The sequence below is a fragment of the Megalopta genalis genome, chromosome 1 (assembly GCF_051020955.1).
Source record: "Megalopta genalis isolate 19385.01 chromosome 1, iyMegGena1_principal, whole genome shotgun sequence".
Classification (NCBI taxonomy): Eukaryota; Metazoa; Arthropoda; class Insecta; order Hymenoptera; family Halictidae; genus Megalopta; species Megalopta genalis.
The window spans coordinates 3,046,693-3,064,116 of record NC_135013.1 but is presented as its reverse complement, the minus strand read 5'-3'; the positions used below and the strand labels follow the sequence as shown (position 1 = coordinate 3,064,116).

General features: G+C 37.4%; 2 protein-coding genes across 4 annotated transcripts in view; one reads left to right on the top strand and one right to left on the bottom strand.

Annotated features, from left to right (window-relative positions):
• LOC117223622 (uncharacterized) overlaps nt 1-12,235 on the bottom strand; it is a 66,433-nt gene extending 54,198 nt beyond the window's left edge. For both annotated transcript variants that reach the window (XM_033475991.2, XM_033475992.2), the window contains exon 1: nt 10,631-12,235. The gene's annotated coding sequence lies outside the window, so the exon portion shown is untranslated. The remainder of the gene's footprint in view (nt 1-10,630) is intronic.
• LOC117223620 (dipeptidase 1) overlaps nt 1-17,424 on the top strand; it is a 296,833-nt gene that overhangs the window by 224,557 nt on the left and 54,852 nt on the right. The gene's annotated exons all lie outside the window — the stretch shown is intronic.

The following is a 17,424-nucleotide window of genomic DNA, read 5'->3' as shown; positions in this document are numbered from 1 at the left end:
ATCCGATTCGATATTTATTCGATTCGATATCTATTCGATTCGATATCCACTCAACAACGTCGAATACAACGTCATACGTTAATCCTTATCACTAATTTATCGTTCGAATAAAATAACGCCGAACTTATTTTATCCTCGCGGTGAACGCGCACACGGCACCGTTAATCATCTAAATCTTTCCGCGCCGGCATTTCCGGAATAGATGGAAATATCCAATTTGCATTGTATGGTTCTGAAACGTGTTTCATCCAGCTGTATGCATGTCGAGTGGTAACATAGTTTCTGATCCTGTTGTATGTAAATAAAGGTGAATTAAGGGGGTTGCGCGCGGCGGTAGCGGCAGCGGCGACGGGGGCGGCGGGGGCGGCGGGGGGGAGGGCGTAGTTATCCGAAACAGACCAATCTACGAGGGATATCAAATTTCCTGAATCCCATGATATAAGGAACAATCCCCAAATCTAAATTAGTCGGCGATACAGTTCCTAAGCCGCGTGTATCCAGCAGTTTACTAGTCGCAAATGAAATTCCCGCCGTTTTCCGTGGCACGGCGGCGTGCTGCTATTAAAACTTTTCAGCCGACTCGTAAAATCGCGCGAGCAAAAAAAGAAACCGTCACGCATCCAGCAGCGGCTAATTAAACGGTGGCCGGTGCAGGTCTTAACAAGATTAATCAACAGTGTTGCGAGCCGTTTAAAACCGTACAACAGATTTTAACTTTTTACCGAGGCTCCACAAGAATAGGATTTGCTCGAGTCCTCCCCCCCCCCTCGTACGGTGAACGCGAACCGGAAATGTACTTTTTTGCCTCGTTACGATCAGCTTTGCACCGTTTTTAATTTCGAAATTCGGACTTTTATACTGCAAGCTTTTCGTCGTGCTTCGTACACACGTTGCCGCGGTAAGGATGCTGCTTTTTTGTTTCGCATCGTTGTTTCGCACAGGTTTTATAAATCCTGTCGATTCGATTTTTGTTCGATTCGATATTAATTCGAGTCGGTATTTATTTGATTCGATATTGATTCTGTTCGATATTAATTCGATTTGATCTTTATTCGATTCGATATTAATTCGAATCGATATTTATTCAATTCGATAGCAATTCGAATCGATATTTATTCAAATCGATATTTACTTCAATCGATATTAATTCGATTCGATATTTATTCGATTCGATAATAATTCGAATCGATATTTATCCGATTCGATATTTAGTCTATTCGATATTGATATTTATTAAACCAAAATCAAGCAGGCGTATTAACGAAAATAATTCATGTTCACCGCGAGAAATCTTCCGATCGATGGATGAACATTTTTTGCTCGTTCAGAATTTGATCGAATAATTAATTAGAATTAATTACAGGAAGTTATAAGTTAAATGAAAAGCCATTTCCCTTTCAATAATTACAATATGTCGAAAATATCTTTAAATCTTCGTGAAGCAGCTGATCGGCCTTCGCGAACGAGCGCGACCGAACGAGTTCGGGTGAAACGTCGGAGACGAATCTCCATTGTCTAGTTAACCGAAGAAAAAACGAGGTTATATGCTATCGGGATCCCCGGGGCGCTGTTCGCGCGAAACAATAGGGAGACAGCGGGAACGTTGTTTAAATATTGAAACGCGTCGAAGCCCGGAAGTTATCCGAGTTCTTGCGGTTGTTCCCGCCTCGAGGGAAAAAACAGTTCCTCGACGGCATCCCTCGCGGAGGGTGGCTCCCGCGGAACGACTTTCCGGGGGGGGGGGGGACCTCCTAACCCCCTTAAAACTTCCCACGGGCTCGCGAATCTCTTCGCGCCGCGCGCCGTGCACAGAACATTCTCCCTAATTGACCGTCGGCTTGGACACGGAAATGGACAATTTGGGGAGGGGAGACACGATTTTATATATATATATATATATATATATATATAATTGCCTCAGCTGGCGCGAGGCGACCGAGCCAATGAGCAGAACTGGGTTTCATGCGCTGGTTGGCTCAGCCGCCTCGCGTCAGCCGTACTCAATTCTTATTGATCACTGTTCTTTCGTTAATAACTCGTTAACGGTGTCTCGGAGAACATTTTTGTAAAGGAAGAAGTTGCTTCAAATGATCTGAGGAACCCGCCATTTCCGGATTGTGAGACATTTTTGGGACACCTTGTATATTATTATTATATATATATATTATTTTACTTTATTATTATTTTTAATATTATTATTATTATTATTATTTATTTAATCATTTTATTAATATTATATTTATATTGTATATATATGATGGCCGATGTATGTGTACTTTAAAGTCAAATATCTTTTAATAAAGAATTATAGATAGTTAATGTATGTATTTTGAAGTAAAATATATTTTACTAAAAAATTATAGATAGTTAATTTATGTATTTTAAACTCAAATATCTTTTACTAAAGAATTATAGATAGTTAATGTATGTATTTTAAAGTAAAATATATTTTACTAAAAAATTATAGATAGTTAATTTATGTATTTTAAACTCAAATATCTAAAGAATTATAGATAGTTAATGTATGTATTTTAAAGTAAAATATATTTTACTAAAAAATTATAGATAGTTAATTTATGTATTTTAAACTCAAATATCTGTTACTAAAGAATTATAGATAGTTAATGTATCTACTTTAAAGTAAAATATATTTTACTAAATAATTATAGATAGTTAAATAATCGAATAAATATCGATTCGAATTAATATTGAATCGAATAAATATCGAATCGGATAAATATCGAATCGAATTAAAGTCAAATATCTTTTATTAAAGAATTAGATAGTTAACCTATGTATTTTGAGGTTAAATATCTTTTCTTAAAGAATTAGATATTTAACCTACGCATATCAAAGTCAAATATCTTTCATTAAAGAATTAGACAGTTAACATATATCAAAATATATATAATAAATATATAGAATAAAATATATATTAAAATCGGTTATATTTTAATAAATATTTTATTATTTAATAGTACGCATGTATTCGAGACTCGTGTATGTCTCGTTAAAGAATCGTATAGCTGTCGGGCGCATTTGAGAATCAAATACTTTTTCGACTTAAAAAGAGTACCGCGACGATTCCTTTTAATGCACTTTCGAGCGGCGCAACTATTTTCGTTGCGCCCGTGCAACTGTATTCGCCGGGAAAAACGTGGCCGCCGAGATGGTGCGACAATTATTAGAGAAGGACGATTAATTGATCGAAGAAAGACTCGTTCCGGTTCTTTCGTCCGCGGAATAATTTCCGCGAACTCGTAAAAGCAAGAGAGTCCCGCTCCTCTCATTATTAGAAAATCGTCCTCCATTAACATAGAGACCCGTCGAAATCCGGCACGAAGACGTTTAATAACCCGGTTTCTGCGATTCAAGCCCGGTCTATCCGTGGTTTTCACGTTTTCTCCGGATTCCTTCTATCTCTCTCTCTCTCTCTCTCTCTCTCTCTCTCTCTCTTCCCTCTCCCTTCGTTTCTCCCTTCGTTTATTCACCCTTTACCGCGTCGCTGTCTGTTTCGTTCGAATCGTTTTTATCTTTTCTTTTTTTTTCATTTTGCAATCGGTGCACAATTTTGCCGACGATCGAGAGGACCGTTTGCGGAAGGATTCTATTCTTTTTTTTCTGGATATGTTCTCTATTTTATTCTAAAAACGATTTTTTTATAAAATTATGCAATTATTAGCGTAAAAGGTGTGTTCCGCGTGTTCTATCATACGTCGTTGGAATACATGACTAACAAATATATATCTTATTTATAGTTTATTGTACTATGTACTATGTATTATAGCACTATTTTATTATATTATATTATATATTATATTATAGTATATTATTATATTAAATTATATTATATTATTTATATTTTATTGTACTATATACTGTGTATTATAGCACTATTTTATTATATGTATTTTATTATACACATTTTATATTATACTATTATATATATTTTATTATACACATTTTATATTATACTACTATATGTTTTATTATACGCATTTTATATTATACCACTATTTTATCATACATATTTTATGTTATACTATTATACATATATTTTATTATACATGTTTTATACCATACTACTATATATTTTACTATATACATTTTATATTATATTATTACTTAAAAATCGAACAGAAAATTCAGCCGAATGCTTCACCGACGCTTTCCAGCGGAGACGCTGAAACCTTATATTCCTATCTGAAAACGATCATCCAGACGCAACGTCTTCCAAGCCGTCCGTCGCGCGTAGAAAAATCAGCTGGGAGCTCTCGAAGCTAATTCGCACTTCTGTTCAACCCCCCCCACCCCCCCCCGGATCCCCGTTCAGCCCCAACTCGACGCGTACACTTAATCCATCGTTCCACTCTGTAATTTGTCTTCTGTTCTTCCACCTTCCCCGCCACTTCACATCGGTGTTCCCTCTTTTCAATTCTTTTCTTTTTTTTACCCCACTTCTCCGCCTTATTCGTTCGAGCTCGCCTCGGCCAGCGTTCTTCGGCCGGTTCAACTTTTATTTCCGTTTCCATTAGCTCGAACACCTCCCCCTGTTTCTCGTGTTTCCTCTTTTTCTCGCTCTCTCTCGCTCTCTCTCTCTCTCTCTCTCTCTTTCGCACTTTCTCGTTCTCTCGATTTCTCTCGCTTCGGCTCCAGCGTTTCCTGTTCTCTTTACCGAGCCCGCGAGGCGATTGAATAATTAAGTCCCGCCACTTAATTCGAACGAACGGGCTCGCCGGAATCCGGGGGAGGAGATCGATCAGCCCGCTAACTTCGAGTGTTTTCACGAAGCTCGCGAGGACCGTCGAGTTATTTTACCGGTAATGAGAAATACTCGACGCTTCTCTGTATAACGAGAGGTGAAACGACTTTCGGCGAGAGATTGAGAGACACGGAGCGAGAGACAGAGAGTGCGCGAGACAGAGAGAGAGAGAGAGAGAGAGAGACAGAAACGAGTGCCAGAGAGAGAGAGAGAGAGAGAGAGAGAGAGACGAGTTCCAGAGAGACGGAGAGATTCCAGAGATTCCAGAGAGTGAGAGAGAGACGAGTTCGAAAGAGAGAGAAAGAGAGAGAGAGAGACGAGTTCCAAAGAGAGAGAGAGAGAGAGAGAGAGAGAGAGAGTCGAGTTCCAGAGAGAGAAAGAAAAAGAGAGAGAGAGAGACGAGTTCCAAAGAGAGAGAGAGAGAGAGAGAGAGACGAGTTCCAAAGAGAGAGAAAGAAAAAGAGAGACAGAGAGAAAGGGGGAGAGAACGACGATTTCCAGAGTGTAAGAGAGAGAATCGAGTTTCAGAGAAAGAGAGAGAGAGAGAGAGAGAGCGACGATTTCCAGAGAGAGAGAGAGAGAGAGAGAGAGAGAGCGAGTGCCAAAGAAAGAGAGAGAGAGATAGACAGAGGGAGACGAGTGCCAAAGAGAGAAAGAGAGAGAGAGAGAGACCGTTTCTCCAAACATTTTTCAAAGTACACTCAACAGCAAAATTAAAGCACTACTAATTTCCGGCCGGAGAAACAGTTCAACCTTCGAACAGCCATAACTCCCTTAAAAGCTATCATAAAATGACGAACTTTTTTTAAAATTAAAGCTTGGAGTCTTTACTTTGCCACAGTGTATTCTAATCTTTAATATTATTTATCCCAACGACTGTACCCTCATAAATACGAGCGTGCGACGCCGGTCGCGATACTGGAAAAGCGCGAAGTTTAACGCTCTCTATAGACTCGAACAAATTTTTTTCGTACACAGTGTTTACACCGTCGTAAAGTTCGGAGTTTCCCCTTTAATCGGAGGGGAGAATCAAATCGCTACGATTTTTTCTCGCGAAGTTGCAGCAGTTTGAATGATAAGTGTGCGTAATGCGACAGTAAGTTGTTTTATTTAATTCCCAAAAATTGAATAATTCAGTGTCTTTTATTTCGGGTTAATTTATCGCGATTTATCCTGTTGTATTTCATTCTATTCTATTTTAAAAATCGCATACTTATAAAATTTAAAAACTCAAATTGCTGCCATAGAGTGATGTTCGGAAAAACAAGGGAACAACGCGTAAATACAAGTTCGTATTTTGACTGGCACGTGTTCGATTGAAATACGGTACTAATTAGTAACGCGTGATTCTGTAACGTGCCTCGGTGCTTTATTTCGCAGCGCTTCATCGGAAATGAGTGTTAATGCGAACGCAACAGTGTAAACAGATACATACGTTCTCGTGTTTTTCGTCGTGATTCGACAATGATACGAACTTCAAAGTGCCGTAACTTTGCGACAAAAAATCGCAGCCGCGTTTCGTTTTTTTTCAATTAAAGTGGAAGGATCGAACTTTGTTCCGCCGCGAACGGCGTCCCCGAAAAAAATTTGACGAAGCCCGTGCATTCTGTCGAACTTGAAATATCAAGGGCAATCGTCGACGCGACGAACATGGCCTCGCGTTTAAATAGCTGCGGCGACGAGGATGCGTCCAACTTGAGATCGAGGAACAGCGTCTCGAAGCAGAGATTTCAAGCTTTAATTTGAAAAAAGAGTCGTCGTCCTACGATGATTTCCTGCGGAGTTGTCGTCGATCGAAGTTGACCGATTTCTGTCCAAAATGTTTCTATAATACGTCTTCTTGTAATCGAATCGTTAGGAGGCATCCGCATAAAAAAAAGACTCGGTCGCGGTCAGAGGGTCGACACGGTGACATTTCTAAAAATATTTATAACCTCGCGGCGGCCAGGTGAATCGCGGGATAACCGGGGAACAAAAGGCGAGGTCGGCGCGCGGCGAAACGAAGCGCGTAAAATTGCAAAACGGCGCCAAGGGACGCGGAACGAATCCACTCGAACGACTATATTCTCGGTCGACTAACAGGAACTCGGAAGTCCGCGGCCATTAAAAATGGTTGTTATCGTGCCCGCGTTAGCGACCTAATGCCGCTTGATACAGCCGCGAAAGTAGACGGGCCGGAGGGGGGAGGGCCCGACATTTTCGTTCCGCGACGGTATTAGCGGCGCTTCCGTGCGAGTTTTGCTAAATTGCCGTATTTTCCGGCTCGTTATTGCGAACGCGTCTCGTTATCTGTTAATGCCGCCGCCGCTGCCGCCCTCGCCGCCGCCCGCCCGCCGCGATGAGAAACACCGAGGCGTAAAACGTAACGGAGAGCATTCGCCAGACCGGCTCAGAAATGCCCGCGCCGCGCCGCGCCGGGGGAACGAAAGCTTCAAACGCGACGCCGCGCCGCGGCACCGTTTACAAACGCTTCCCGTTGCTTTTAACGTTAACACGGCCCTTGCGCTGCACACCGATTCCACTGGAAACGTTCGGAACACCGGATACCCGAATCTGATTGCGCGGAATCATGGGACTGTTGCGTGCGAATGAGACGATAAACGGATCCGCGGGACGAGATGCCTCGGATCTTCGCGATTCACCTGTTACTTCGTGTTGTTGTTGCTTATTGTCGGTGTTGTTCAATTTGTTGAACAACATACGTTATAATAATACTTTGTTACAAAAGAAGTGACAACAAATAGAGAGATTTTATATAGCAATCGCATGAGTATGAACGAAGAAAGAGAAATTAAAATATATATGTGCCCATAATTATGAAAGTGGTCTAAGTCAAAATTTAAAAAAAAATGAATTTATCACTTATTTCACACGACATGATTTTAAACTAAATTCATTCAATGTAATTTTTACGATATCGTCAAAAATGAACCTTTAGATAGTAGTTGTAATTACAACGTTATACGGAATTCATTTAGTGTTAATTATGAAAGTGGTCTAAGTCAACAATTTAAAGAAATTATATAAACATAACTTGAAAATACCGCGTGGCCCTCTTTGTCGCGTTTCTGAACTACATAATAATGAAAATATAAAAAGCAAATTACTTATACAATCCTGAACATTACTATGAATTGATCGAAAATTGTAGAAAAAGAAATACATTTTCGATCAAACGAATGTCGCAGCCGGATTTTATTTCAACGAAATCACTTGAAAAATCAATAACAAGGAGAGTAAAAATACCGCGGGCGAATCTGTCTCTTGGCTAAAAATTCAATGTGTGTGGATGAGATTCTTGATAAATGAACCTTATAAAATGTTTTATAAGACTTCTTTAGATGATTCTGAATTCCAAGTTTTGGATCTTTCACCTAAAAGAGGAAGACCAAAAATATACGAAAATATTTAATTACTTCCATTATACGACACCACTAGACCAGTAACGGAAGAAAAACATAAAGATCTTATGTGTTTACTACCATACATCCCTCCAGTTTTTCAGGAACATTTTAAAAATCTTAAAAACTCGAAATTATGATAAAAATGGATTACTTTTTAAAAATGATTGATAAATGTTTATGAATTATTTCGTTAAAGTTGTTGTTTCAAATGGACCGTTTATTTTGAAAGTGGTATAAGTTCTTTTTTTTAAAGAAATTCAAAATGCCGAATCTGAGCTTGTATTGTCTAAATACCCCACGCAACGCCACTTACAATTTCTTTCGATGACATTGGACTTACACCACTTTCAAAATAAACGGCTCAAATAAAAATCACAATTTTTTATTACTTTAAGTCAATTATAGGACATTCAGTTAATTTTGAAAATGGTATAAGTCAATTCAAGCTTTAAAAACAACATTTTCCTATGAAATTCACACAAAATTTCATATCTATAATAAATTTCCATTAATCAAGACTAATAAAATTATAAATTAAAATGTCGCATAATGTAAAAATATTTTTTAATTTATTCAAATGCGATTCATTAAATATCTCGAAACAAGAAATATATGACTTAGACCACTTTCATAATTATGGGCACATATGTATAATATATATTTACATATGTTTAATACATACTTACATATGTATATGTAAATATATATGTTTCAACTTATATTGATATCTTTTTTTATTCTCTGCTTTTTTCATTTTTTCTATGAGAATTTTTTGGATATCATTTTTATTTCTTGATAAATAAATAAATAAATTTATTTATTGTATGTATGTATGCCAACATATGTATACATAGGGGTATATAGTAGATATAACAGGCGAGAGATTTTATTTCTCTATTTATTTATTTATTTGCCAAGAAATAAAAGTTATATTGAAAACATTATTTAGATTTATTATTAGGTGTTAAATATAAACTTTGAGAGGATCCGATAGAATTTTATAAATAAATTTATTCAGAACGGTATCTAAACGTTGAAAATCATAAAATTGTATAAATCGTGTTAAAAATTGTATTTAACCTATAACAAACTTTTGAAAAAAACAGCTTTCAATCTATTTTTCTCTCGGTGTCTTGTTCATTTATCGACGTCCGTTCGTTCAAGTTACGTGGAATTTTGTTTCGTCGTTGAGCGAAAAATGAACTTCAATACGAATTCACGGAGGAAGACGTTATTATACGGTTACTTTTAGCCAACTTGTTTCGTGCGAGAGACATTATTTTCTTATTATGCTTGACCCCGGAGTGACCGACCTCACGGCGACCGTAGAGAGAGAGAGAGAGAAAAAGAGAGCCGAAATTTCACGTCGACGCCGGTTATCGCGCGGCGATAAGGAAAACGCTACATTTTATCCGAAAAAGTTGAGACAATCCCCGAGAAATCTCATCTGCGCTTCCGCCCATGTAAGAAGACATTTACGTCACGAAAGTTCCAAGCTGACCCGATTAAAATCTGTGTTATGACCGAACAGAGCGTGAAACTTCAAGCCCGTTTTCCTAAACCCTAGATTTTTCAAATCGTTGGATTTCCCATACTTTCGTATACCTTTTACACGCTTTTCATACTTAATTTTTAATTATTCTTATATTTTTACTTATTCCTATTCTTATCTTCTTCTTACTATTATTCTTTACCTATTCTTATCTTCTTCTTATTATTATTATTCTTTATCTATTCTTATTTTTTACTTATTCTTATTCTTTAACTATTCTTATCTTTTTCTTATTCTTTAACTATTCTTATCTTTTTCTTATACTTTACCTATTCTTATCTTTTACTTATTATTCTTTATCTATTCTTGTTTCTTACTTATTGTTATTCTTTATTTATTCTTATTTCTTACTTATTCTTATTATTTACCTATTCTTGTCTTTTACTTATTCCTATTCTTTTTACCTGTTCTTACTTTTACTAATTCTTATTATTTGCCTATTCTAATTTTTTACTTATTCTCATTCCTTACCTGTTCTTATTTTTTGCTTATTATTTCTTATTTATTCTTACGTTTTACTTGTCATTATTTATTTATTTAAAAAAAGAGACGTTGATATCTACAACAGATACCTTTAAAAAGGTTTTGACAGTGATCGTGCCGAACATAATGCGATCAGAGTAACCTAAGTCCCATTCTCCAAACTATTTACTTATATCTTCAAATGTAATCCTATGTATACAGAGCAATATGTTAAAAAAAAAATAAGCAAAATAAATGAACGAAAAATCATCTAAATCATCTAAATCAACGAAACTAACAAAACTCTGATCAATAACCTAACCAAACTCTAATTATCTTAACGATAGATAAATTTGATCGGTAAACGATAAACGCGTTTAAAACAGACACACATATAAAATAACACAAAATCGTTTCTCACGGTAAGGTTATTAAGAAAACGTGACTCACGCCGTAGTTGCCACCCAGCAGCCTGTCCGTCCAAGAATCGGCAGCGTCGGCGAAACATCTACGGTCTGAGAATATGATGCAACCGGCAAATGGGTCTCCCGCGTTAGCGTAACGGGGCTCGAGCGATTCTTCTAGGAAAAGATGCTCGTCCGCCTGTGCCGTGTGTGTTCCATCAACGGGGCAACATTCGAGCGAGAACGAGGAGTGTCTGAACGAGCCAGCTCGGCCCCGAAGTCGATCGGCTCATAAGGAGGAACGTGCTGCCGCATCGAGGAATCTGAATCGTATTAGGAGGGGGTGGCGCGGCGCGGGGGGCCCGGGAAGGTGGACGCCGAGAGAGGCTGGGGGTTAGGGCGGAAAGAAAAACATTCGTGCGCAGTGTGCAGGATGCCGGGCCATTGTGTATTCCGCCTTCGCAGCAATATTTCTTCAAGTAGAATCCTACGTGCCTTTTCCACGTTCTAGACCAATGATACGCGGGCGGGGCAAGAACACATAGCGCAGCCATGTACGACCCGAACTCTCTCTCACGCTCGACACCCGGCGCTGCTCCGCTCGGCCCCGCTCGGCTCCCCTCGGCACGGCTCGGCTCCCCGCGTCTTCCGATTCCGGTCACGCTGGCCAGATCTGCCGCGGAAACGGGCTAGCTTCTTGACGGCACAGCCTCCGCCAGGTATTACACCGGCATTACACGGGTTACACCTGGCCGCGAATAAATCAGCCGCGTACACGCGGTCGAATTCGTTGTCGCTGTGAACGGAATAAGCCCCGTGGCCAGAGGATGGATCCCCGAACCCTGATCGATCACGGCGCCCAACCGTTTACCATCTGCTCCACGCCCCCTCGACCGATTCTATCCGAACATCGTTGCCAATTTCGGAGCACTTTTTCGAATAATCCGTCGTCGCTCGTTCGTTGCATTCGGTTTCTCGTCAGACCTTTGTGTCCGACTTTATTCGATGTTCGATCCTTTTCTTCCTGGCGTTTTATAATTCCGTGGATTGTACTTTTACTTCGATCAACGATTTCACCGATTTCGTTACGACATTTTCCATTTTTATAATGATAAATTAGAGATTCACGCTTCGCTGACGTAGTTCGTCGGATTTTCTTTGTTTTTTGGAAAACAGGCCGCGCAACGCACTGACGACGCAGACTACAATAACCGAACTATACTTTTATTATTTCCGAGCATTGTTAAACGAAACGAAGTCGGGAATTCGCCGGTCTTACGGTGTTATCGACAGTGCACGATTTTTACCGACGGCCTACGTTCTACGCGTAACGACAAATTTGATTTAATTTGTTAATAATTATTGAAAGTCTTGTTCTATATTAAATAAATCGTTGTTATATATTAAATAAAGGAGTATTGGACTACATGTCTATATATGCGTTTTAATAATTTATTGTACAATTGTCACGTTTTACAAGTGAAAATGGACCGAATTTCTAGGTTATCACTGCAGCAATCACTGTAGCAGTATTTTGTTAACCTGTTCTATGACAAATTAAATATTTATACTTAAATACAGGGTGTCCAAAAAGTCACTCGTCGCACACATAAATCACATAACACACAACTTTTTCCTTCGCGTAAATGCATCCGCGGCTTCGTTTACGAGTTATCACGAGCACGGCTGGCGCGAGGCGGCCGAGCCAACGAGCGGAACTGCGCTTCGGCCGCTGATTGGCTCGGCCGCCGGCTGATCTCACCTCTCATTGGCCATCATTTTCCGTTAATAACTCGTAAACGAAGTCGCGGATCGCATTCTCGCTGAGGAAAAAGTTGCTTGGAATGACCTCGGGAACCTCTCGCTTCTCGCTGGTACGATAATTTCGGGACACCCCGTAGATCGCGGTATTCAGAATCGTCCGCAGAAATGTAGAAGAATGAAAGATCGACGCGTCCATTCTTCGGGCGCGACGACATCTTATTTGTTCCTGGATCACTTATCAACCTCGAGCAGCGCTGACATTATTAATCAATCACGACGCCGACGTTGCAAGAAACTTTCTATCGACCGGCGTTCGGGATAGAGCTTGTCGTTGTAGAAAAATAAAAACGCGCCGCGGCGGTGGCAGAGGCGGCGCGTACACACGCGCAATTTGTGCCGGGCGCATCGTGCTCTTGTTTGCGCTCTCTCATACGTCGTTTTACTGTTGCGCCTTCTGTAAGAAATTAATGGCCTGGAAGAATGTAATGTTGCCTCCATTTTTTTTCCTTTCACTTGCCCGCTGCGTTCGCGATAAATACACCGGTACAAGGGAAAACACCGCTCGGAAGGTAAATGCGGTTTGGGATTGATGCGGCAACGTGTTCGCACAACTCACGGGAAAACGTTCGTTCGTTTCTATGTATAAAGTAATTCCGAACGAGCCGCGGAGAATACTTTCGGAACGCTGCGGCTTAAAGCCTCGCGAGCGGAAATCGTTTTCTTATCGAATTGGACGTGTTACATTTTTTTTTATTAAAAAATGAACGAAACGAAGGAATTTAATACTTTCATTCTCACATTTAATTTTCTCATAATTAATTATGTATTCATCGAATAGGGCATATTATATTTTTTCTTTAATAGGAAATAAAAAAATAAGAGAATTAGATGCTTTTATTCTTTAATATAAATTATTAAAGATAATAATATTATCTATATTACGGATGAGATATAGAAAATATAGATTTCATTCTGTCTATATTATAGATGTAATATAGATAATAATAATATCTTATAAAAATTACTAAAATTACCAAAATTATTGAAGATAATAATTAACCTTGTATTTATCGAATATAAGACATATTACATCATGTTTAGTAAGACTTAAACGAAATAAAAGAATAATGTATCTAAAAAATTGTATATTAAAGAATAAAATAGCTTATTTTCTTTAATAGGAAATAAACAAATGAAAGAATTAGAGATGTTCTTATTCTTTAATATAATTATTAAAGATAATATTATCTATCTTATAAAAATAGTATAGATAATATAGATTTAATTCTGTCTGTATTATAGATGTAATATAGATAATAACAATATTATATAAAAATAATTAAAATTACCAAAATTATTAAAGATAATAATTAACTTTGCATCTATCGAATATATATAAGACACATTACATCATGTTTAGTAAAAATTAAACGAAATAAAAGAATAATGTATTTAAAAGATATTGTATACTAAAGAATAAAATAGTTTATAAAAATCGAAGACAAAAAATAGAGAATTCTTTCTTTACAGACGCGGGCAGAACTGAAATTATTCCTATTTTCTATAATAACGTTTGTGAAACGTGAGTCGATGTAAACATATTTGTCGGTGATCTCAACGGTATGTATAAACGGTGCCGTGTAACGGTCGTCGCGATATGTAAACAATGCCGATGAAATCATCGTGTCGGTGAAAACAACGCCGGTGACGTAATCGCCCCGGCGATTTCAAGGTAACTCCGCAACGGTAACCGTAACACTCGCGCGCGAGTGTTTATTAACGAAATTTAGCGGCGACGTTGTAATTGCGCGAGTAAATCAAGGAATGCTCCACGTAGATGACGCCGGGCTCGGTCGGCGCAGAAGTCGGCGCGGGGGAGTGCGGCAAGGGAAGTCGTCGGAGCCGCGACAACTGTTGGTCGGACGCATCGTGGCGGAAGTTAACGGGTCCCGCGGACTGTTTCATTTTCATTGAGCATCGCGCGCGGCCGAGGTCCGGGCATATTTGCGCGAATTTGCGGAGAACAGTCGGCGCGTTTCGCGTTGATTAAAGCAATCGAATCGGACGGACGCCGCCGCACGCTTGATTTCTGTCGGAGAGACGGGATCGATCGCGACGCGAGCGACGATGAATTATCGGATCTGTCTCGATCCGATAAAAAGCCGTTTCCATGAAACTCGATTACAGGCCCGGCCCGGCCCGACGCACAGTGATGTGATCTTATGGGCGTTCGAAACAATAATCATAATTTTTTAAGCAATTTTCGACTTTAGCGATTTTTTAAATATATGCCATATGTTTTTTAAAATAATATACCATTATGTTAAAAAATATTGGAACGATTTTGCTTTTCTGTTGAATAAAAAAAATCTTTTATCGACATTTGGTATTGCAATTTTTTAGAGAATAATCAATGTTCAATGTTCAGTGGTCGATCGTCAATTGTCATTGTTATTAGCCCAATGTTCAATATTCAATGTTCAATGGTCAATGATCAATTGTTAATAGTCCAATGTTCAATGGTCAATTGTCATTGTTATTAGTCCAATGTTCAATATTCAGTGTTCAATATTCAATGATCAATGGTCAATTGTCATTGTTAATAGTCCAATGTTACAATGTTCAATGATTAATGGTCAAGTGTCATTGTTATTAGTCCAATGTTCAATATTCAATGATCAATGGTCAATTGTCATTGTTATTAGTCCAATGTTCAATATTCAATGTTCAATGTTCAATGGTCAATGGTCAATGGTCAATTGTCAATTGTCTTTGTTATTAGTCCAATGTTTAATATTCAATGTTCAATGGTCAATTGTCAATTGTTAATAGTCCAATGTTCAATATTCAATTTTCAATGGTCAATGATCAATTGTTAATAGTCCAATGTTCAATGTTCAATGGTTAATGATCAATTATTATTGTTAATAGTTTAATGTTCAGTGTTCAATGGTCAATGTTTAATGTTCAATGTTCAATGTTCAATTGTCATTGTTATTAGTCCAATGTTCAATATTCAATGTTCAATTGTCAATGGTAAATTGTCATTGTTAATAGTCCAATGTTCGATGTTCAGTGTCCAATATTACATTAAAATTACAATGTAATTGAATGAGACATAATAGAAATTACGTACACATACAATGAATCGAATAACGACGATCTATTAGGCACGGCGCCTTCCGCAACGTGAAATATATCGCGTGTTAAGGAGTGATACCTTTACCCGCTTTTTCCATTGTCCATTCGCTCGTGGGCTTTAACTCGGTGTTGAATTGCAAAGTGACTCCGTGGAACCGTGAATCGAACACCTCGCGAAGCCCTCGGCTATTACGGAGAATTATCGACGATGCGAAGGGCTTCCGTCGCAACCGGGATATTCGGTGACGAATTTCGCCTCGCATTAGATCCCATGCTAGTCTATTTGTTGTGGCGATCGTCAAATTTCAAGCGATGAATTTTAATGAATATATTTTTTATCGAGAATCTTCGATAAAGATTTATCCGACTGGACGAAATGAATTGTGTCCGATTGACCAAATGCAAATGGGTTTTATTTATGCAGAAACTTTGGCTGTTAATATTGTTTCAGTTATTTTATTATTTTTACTATTATTATTATTATTATTAGTGACTTTAGCAAAGGCAACAGAAAAAAATTCGTTGTATAAATTGCATTGTATTTTACTTGAGTTTAACTTTTTTAATCTCTTTCTATTCTATTCGATTCTATTTTATTTTATTTTATCTTATTCTATTTTATTTTATTATTATTTATATATATTATTATATATATTATTATTTTATTCTATTTTACTTTATTCAATTTTATTTTATTCTATTCTATTCTATTTTATTCTATTTTATTTTATTCTATTTTATTTTACTTTATTCTATTCTATTTGATTCTATTCCATTTTATTCTATTCTATTTTATTTTATTCTATTTTATTCTATTCTATTCTATTTTATTTAATTTTCTTATTTTTATTTCTTGTTTCATTCCTTCATAATTATTTATAATTTTCAAAGGATTCTCCTTAAAAAATAATTTTTACAGGGACGAAAGGTCCTATCTCGGTTTTCTATAATTCAGATAATTCCTCCGATCCACTCTTCTTCCAATAATTACGCATTCGTAACACCAACTCCGCCGATGCCATAAATAATACCATTTTCCATTCGAAACTTCCAAAACTTTCACCTTGCCGCGAAGATTTTGCTCATTCCTATTCCGAGGTACCCTTGTAATCGAACGTTCCATCTCGTTTTCCGAGGTCACGTCTCGAACAAATCAGACGTCTACAACGAATCCTATATTAATTAAACCATTAAGATACCTTATCTCGAGTATAACTCTTCCGAACCACCAATCGAAAATCCATGTTCGTTAACTTCTGAAAGAGACCGGTCCCCCGACGAATATGTAATCATCTCCCGCGATTGCTCAGATATATCGTATTTAGTCACCCTTTAGAAAACGAAGGACCCAGTTCGCATTCTTACGTCACATTTTGCTAACAAACGTTCTCAGTCACTTGTCTTCTTTTTATTCTTTTTTTTGGCGGTTTATGTCGCATCGACTGCTACGGCCACTAGCGACTTAATGTTTTATTCGGATTAATTGATCATACTTATTGATACATGAATACATATATATATATATATATATATATATATATATATATATATATATATATATATATATATATATATATATATATATATATATTTGTTTAACAATTTAATGACCGAACAATGAATTACATTAAATTTTCCCTAACTGACCTTCAGCTTGTGCACAAAAAAGGACAATTGGGGAAGAGGAGATATATAATAATACTATATATATAATACTCTCTCTCTCTCTCTCTCTCTCTCTCTCTCTCTCTCTCTCTACTATAATATAAATATATACTAAAATATACTATAATACTTATATAATACTATAATACTATAATATAATATTACACTGCTATAATATAGTACTATATATATATGATACTCTAATATAATATCATAATACTATAATATAATACCATAATACTACAGTATATCACTATAATATAATATTAT